General features: G+C 42.3%; 1 protein-coding gene across 1 annotated transcript in view; it reads left to right on the top strand.

Annotated features, from left to right (window-relative positions):
• The first annotated feature begins 1,817 nt into the window (after positions 1–1,817).
• Positions 1,818–6,805, top strand: part of LOC107285795 (dedicator of cytokinesis protein 4) — a 31,801-nt gene continuing 26,813 nt past the window's right edge. Inside the window, exons 1-2 of the mRNA XM_015814047.1 lie at positions 1,818–1,891; positions 2,972–3,012. The gene's annotated coding sequence lies outside the window, so the exon portion shown is untranslated. The remainder of the gene's footprint in view (positions 1,892–2,971; positions 3,013–6,805) is intronic.

Below are 6,805 nucleotides of genomic sequence, written 5' to 3'. Positions count from 1 at the left end.
ACTGCAATGAAAAACTGAATGTATTTTCCCTAAGAATCGTGGGAGCTTTAACTCCACTGTGACAGGCTTTGTGATTTTTACGATAGGGAAAGGACCGATAAATTTAGGTCCTAGCTTTTTACATGGTAGTTTTATTTTAAGGTATTTGATTGAGAGATAAACTTTCTCTCCTATGTGAAACTGTTTCTGGGGGGATTGCTTCTTCTTCTTTTTTTCCAAACAATTTTATTGATTTTTCCATTTTTACACCAGAACACTTAAGAAACAACATGGAGATAGGGTAATCAGTTAGGTATAATAACATCATACATATATAGCTCAAATAATGCTCCTTAAAATTTCCCTCTCTAACAATTAGAATAATATAGTCAAACTAATACATTTCTAAGTAAAATTAATTCATTAATACATTCCTAAATAAGAATTCAATTAATCAATAGAAATTATCAGCAACCTTTCATCGATGTAAATCAAACCCTGTTTTTAGGTTTATTAATTTCCAAATACCATATCTAACTTAGCCTTAAACAAAAATATTCTTTACAATTTGGGTGTCCATAATTTCTCTTATTTAAGCATATTATTTCCATAATTACATTCTTATATTTCTCAACTATATTCTATTTCTTATTCAGTAATTCTTCATTTATTAATTCGATCTCTTCCATCATTACAATCTTTTTATCATTATAGCTCCACAAATTAACTATCATATCTAATAATAAAAAGCATAGGAAAAATAGAAAAAAAATAATAGAAAGAAACAAAAAGAAACCAAGAAAAAGGAAGAGAAAAAAGGGAAGATCTATTATTCCAAAAATATATATTCTTACTATATTTCAATGTTAAATTCTAAATCTTATCCTAAAAACGCCTTTTAAAAATCCAAATCCAAATCAATCCACATCTCTATAAAGCCATTGCAACCCATAAATGTAATCTTAAATTCCATATTTATATCTTATTTTAGCTTTCTTTCTGTTCCAAACAGGTTTCCATAGTAAGGCCTCTAAGTCCACAAATAAAACTCCCTCCATTTCTTGCCGTAATGCATAAATCAGGGGAGAATCTCCCATTGTCAATTTTAATAGGCTAGTGAAAAAGTTGTAGCGATTCTCAATAGCTCGTGGTTGAAGATCCATCTTCATCTTTTTTGAAGTTGCATCTAGTTTAATTACAGTCATTTTTGAATCATCCAGAGTCTCAATAGATTGTCTATAAAATAATGTAGAGTCTTCTTTAATATTATTTTGCTTTCCTCCTATTGGTTTTTTATCTGTTAGGTAATCAGTTGGAGTCTGGAGGTCAGCCTGCCCTTCTGGGGTAACATCCTTAGTTTCCGTGCTAAAAGTCATTTGTTCATTAGCATCAGATTTTTTTTCTGGTGTAGGTTGGTAGTCCTGATGTAAGTTTAATTCATCCATCTCAGTAAATTGTTGTTCAAACATTGTGTTCGCTTGTTTAGCAGCTCCATTCATATTTGGATGAAAAGCCGAGTTGAGCTCCTGGCTGAATCCGATCAGCTTCAGGAACTCCCTCCAGAATTTTGTTGTGAACTGGACCCCTCGGTCTGATATGATTTTTCTTGGAATCATATTAAACAAATTATCCTTTTTTAATATAAAAAAGGATTTTAAAAGGAGGCTGTTACTGTATCTATAAATCCAGGGATTTAAAGCATTGCAAATTGAGGTGGGAAGATTTTATTAACTGATTGCTTTTGCTTACAATAGCACACTGTTAAATATTAAATGTGGTTTTTCTTTTCTTAAAAATATGGTTCAATAGAATTTAATATCTTTTCCAGTAATTGCAAGTTTTCGAGGAACAATCCCTCATGGCTTATCACTGGAGATTGGAGACACTGTTCAAATACTAGAAAAATGTGATGGTAAGTGTTGAAAAAGCAAGCAACCGTCACTTGACAAGAGACTTCAAAATCAACTCACCTAATTATGCTAAAGCAAATACAAATGTTTGCTAAAGTTGAAAGCCTGTTTAATAATAGCCATATTTAATTTTCTGTGAACAAAAGGTTATTGAAATCATAGATGCTTGAATAAGAGTAAAATTTATCCAGTCTGAAATGTCTCAAAATAATCTATCCAGTTTGTTGCTATAAAAAGATAGCTCTAATTGCAGGGAAATAATTATTCTGTATATGGTAACATATTTTTATTCTAGCAATAACTATAGATTAAGATCTGATTGGAGTATACATTACTTCTTTATAATGAACTGTTTTTTCCTCCAAAAGATTAGTTTATGTATTTTGAATTAAGTTTGTAAGATTGTGTTACATTGAGTGTTACTGTATGAAGGTACATATATTTATATGATGTAATGAGATAAGGAATAGAAAATAGAGGGCTATAGAAATACCACAATACTCTAGAGTTCTTTTATAGGATTTTGCTAAGTCTTTGTCACATGCATGCAAAGAGAGCTAGGAGCAGCTTCTGAAGCAGAGATGCAAGTGTGTAATCATGTGTAAATGATTACCCCAAGATTAATTAGGACAGTTTTTAAATCTGGATTTCCTTAGTCCTAGCCACTAAATTTGAGTATATTTTCTTTCTATAACTGTAAAACATGGAAATAAAAAGATCAAATTGTAGGGCTTAAAAGAGTTTTCAAACTATTAAAGCAACTGTGTCACTTCTTAAACCTGCATGGTTCTTTTACATAGAAATGCTATTGAATTGCATGAATCTTACCTGCTTGTAACTGATGATACAATAGTAGTGTCCTATGAATACCCCTGCCTATTTTTGTTATTTGGGGAAGATACATAGAGGTAAAATTTCCATATTAAATATATGTGGAAGTTGAAGTATAGAATCTTACAGTTGTATTTCTGTTGTACTTTTCTTTTAATACATTGGTTTTTAGTTGGAAACTGCCCAGAGACATTTGGAAGTCAGGCACCCTATAAATAAAGTAAAATGAAATATAAAATATTTCTTTTCAGGCTGGTACAGAGGATTTGCCTTAAAAAACCCAAATCTCAAGGTAAATTAATTTTTGTTTTAAATTAAAATGTGTATGAAAACTTGTTGAGGTATTCATATAAAAGTAAAAGTACATAGTTTATTGAGCAGTCATACAAAATGTATGCCAAGTGGGAATAATGTTTAAGTCTTGGATAATTATTTGACAACACCTAAAGGGAAGCTATAGATCACTATAGACTATGCTTAAATACACTAAAAAAAACCTAACTCTGCAAATGTCTCCCAAAGCCATTGGTGCAATACCTAGAACGCCCCCCCCAGGCTCCTGTTGGATTTTAGCCATGAATGCTTAATTCTCCAGCACTGGAGACGTAGAATCCACCAATGGGTTAACTCTGCCTTCCTGCCCAATAGACCGGGTCAACTAATTTGTCACGCCCATCCTGGGGTAGCCACTCCCCCATTCTTGACTCGGTCTTCAGCCCAGATGGATGTGATAGATTGGCTCCCGGTCTAAGGCAGGTAATAGAGATAAAATATTGGTGGATTCTATCATTCCCATCACAACTACCCTAACAGCGCTGGATCCAGTGCTGGGAGGATCAGCTTGTGGAAGGCCTGGGGTAGGGGGTGACTTCCCTCCCCAGACCTGGGGTCCAGCTGAGCAGAGATAACTGCAGCCGGAGTCCTATGGATGCTCTCAGGCTCATCATTGCTTAAAGAGCCCCTCGTATGATCGGTTTTCAAAGGGGAATCCCCAGCATAACGTTAGATCAGCGCTGCAGCTGAGTCTCTCCTCACCTCCGGAGGGGAGCAGGGTTTTTCCCAGCTGTTCCTCTTACGCTCGCAAGCAGGAGAATCAGCTGAGCACCGGTTGCGGCTCTACGCTGCAGCCGAAACTCCCTGTGCCTCCGGAGGGGGGGATCTTCCCATTGGTTCTCTCTTCAGCCTTAAGCAAGAGAATCGACGGAGCGCCGGCTGCGACCGTGGCGAAACCACTGGCCGAGGCATCAGGGCAATAGACGCCAAGGCAGCTCGGATCTCACAGGCGCTGGGGGACCGCGCTAGTTCTCCTGCGCAGGTCGCCATTTTGGGATGCCGGGATGCATGGAGGTTCCAGAGGGGACTTCCGTCTTCTCCATCTCTCCATCGAATTTCCCGCCAAGAGACAGGAAGCGCAGATCGTAGACGCGCTTCCGTCTCATCCCCAGGCGGCCGGCAGCATCCCGGCCGCCATTTTTGTTCCGTCTTACCGAGAGAGAGAGGTTTACAGGTTACGGACATGTGGAGACCTAAGGCTCCGCGGCACAGAGGGAACAGTCTAATTCTGTTCCTTTCTTCTCTTGCCTTGCCTGGTTTCTTTGGTTTCTCTCTCCTCACCGGATAAGGGAAGGAGAGTAACTCAATAGCGGACACACTCAGACAGTGACCTCCCCCCCACCCTTCCATTAACACTCTTGATTCCACAACGGCATTCGTTTTTTACATGGAATCAGCTGGGGCCCCAACAGAAACAAATTAAATAAAATTAATTAATTAATTAAGTAATTAAGTAATTAGGTAATTAAGTAATTAATTAATTAAAAATAATAAAGGCTTGAGGCCCAACCCTGGTGTACTGTTACCCTGACCATACCCCCCCTAATATCTAGAACCACCCGCTGCAACTGGTTGGACACAAGAAGGACCGGACCGCAAAGGGGTGGGAAAACAGCGGTCCCTTTGTCGGTCAGACGGTCAGGAGAGCGGGATGATCACTCCCTGCTACCCCTGCTTGCCACCTCGCCAACTGATCCCCTGCCAGAGTTCCCTGTCGGGTAACTGAGATAGCTCAACCAGGATGGAGGAGCCCACGGTGTCTCAACCCTTGAGCATCGCCTCCCCTCCCACCAGCTGCAAAAGACAAAAATCCTCCAAACAGGAGGCATCAGGCAGGATCAAAGCAAAGTCTAAGTTCATTTCTGGAAGAAAACCTTCCAGGTTGGCTGAGAAACAGGCTAGCAGAAGACACCAGGCCCTGGAGAGGGAATTCTCCAAGGCACAAAAGCAAGCCAAGGCCAAAGTGGAACAAACAGAGGAAACATCCTTCAATCTTCCCTTAGGACCTTCCACCCACGGAGTTTGGTTCCCAGAGGGGTCCCCCCAGGCACCTGAGAAGGGCCCTCCTACACTAGGGGCCACAGAACCCGCACCTGAAGCCATGTTCACACCCACAGTGGTAGGACTCGGGGGGTGGAACCCGAGACCAATCTCTGCGAGGACCGTATACAAGCTCTAATTGAGCAGACGCTCCACAAGATGATGGCGTCTAGATCTAACCACAGACCGAAAACCGAGTCCGTGATGGACAGGGCCCCACCCAGGTCCCAATCAGGGGAGGCCGCGTTCCAGGGCTCCTTCTCCCTGTCACGGTCCTTCCACACCAGGGAGTCCTCTCCTACGGAGGACGATCTGCATGACATGTCATGGTGGGAGGAGGACTCTCCCCCAGACCCTCCTCCATTCGGTAGGGTATTCAACCCCAATTTTTTCCTACCTCTGCTATGCAGAGCCAGTTCAATGGCAAACATTGGCCCGCATCATACCCCTCAACCAGGACCACTGCCCGGTTCAAATCCAAATTAGAACTCGTTGTAGCCCAACACCATGTTCCCTATCCGACACTCTTCCGGAGTACCATTAAGAAACAATGGGCATCTCCGGGCACGTTCCCCGCACCCAGGGGAACAGACAAGAAGTTGTTCAGCACAACAATAGAGCAGTCAGAGGACCTTGAGGTATCAAAGGTAGACGAACCCTTTGGATTCCTTTTCTCCCCGACCGCAGTGTCGGGAGACATGGCAGAGGCATTGAAGTCTGATGACAAGAGATGGGAGCTTACATTCTGCAGGACCCACCAGGCCTGCGCATCATTCTTTGCAAGACCTGCGCATCATTCTTTGCAAGACCCTCCCTACTTTGGATCCATCAACTTCAGGCCAGACTTCCCCAGGAAGAGGTACAAACACAACTGGACCTGAGCAAGCTTGCTGCAGCAACAGAGTACGTATCTGATGCCACACTGCATGCAACCAGGTTCTCCTCCAGAGCGATAGCATTCAACGTCTCAGGACGCAGGATGCTATGGCTCAGACACTGGCAAACTGACCCAAAGGCCAAGTGGCGCCTAGCCACGGCCCTTTACCAGGGTGGACAACTATTCGGAGAGGCGCTGAACCCATACCTAACCGAAAACAAGGATAAGCGGAAGGTACTGGCCCACTCTAGCAGGCGGGCCGACAGACGTTCAACCCCATACACCCGAAGGCAGTCCTTTCAGTCGGGGACGAGTTCGAGCTTTTCTCAGCCCTCTCAGCAATCCTGGCCTTACACCCCCTTTATCCCCAGACAGGACCGCCAACCGGACAGGTCCGGATCCAGACCCATACACCAGACCCAGAGAAAATGGCCCTTTCGGGGAGGAGGCCGCCCCTTCATAAGGTTGAAATGACTCCCTATCAACCCTCCCCATAGGTGGCAGACTGGCAAATTTCACTCACCAGTGGGAAGCCACCACTACGGACGCCTGGGTCCGGCAAACCATACACCTGGGTTTGTTCCTGGAGTTCGTGTCCAACCCTCCAGAACGTTTTGTCCCTTTTTTTTTTCCAAGTAAATTTTTATTATTTTCATCATAAAAAAGAAACACATCACAAGTACATCACAATGCTATAATAAAAACCCCACCCCCCACCCCCCACCCCCCGGACTTCCCAAACCTAATCCCAGGATACTATTCAAATAAAAGTAAACTAATATTAATATCCCTAACTCCACAAAATATTATTCTACATAAGTAGGTGAAATATATA

The sequence above is a fragment of the Protobothrops mucrosquamatus genome, unplaced genomic scaffold, assembly GCF_001527695.2.
Source record: "Protobothrops mucrosquamatus isolate PMUCROS unplaced genomic scaffold, P.Mucros_1.0 scaffold_78, whole genome shotgun sequence".
Taxonomy (NCBI): domain Eukaryota; kingdom Metazoa; phylum Chordata; class Lepidosauria; order Squamata; family Viperidae; genus Protobothrops; species Protobothrops mucrosquamatus.
This window is presented reverse-complemented; position numbering and strand designations above follow the sequence as displayed.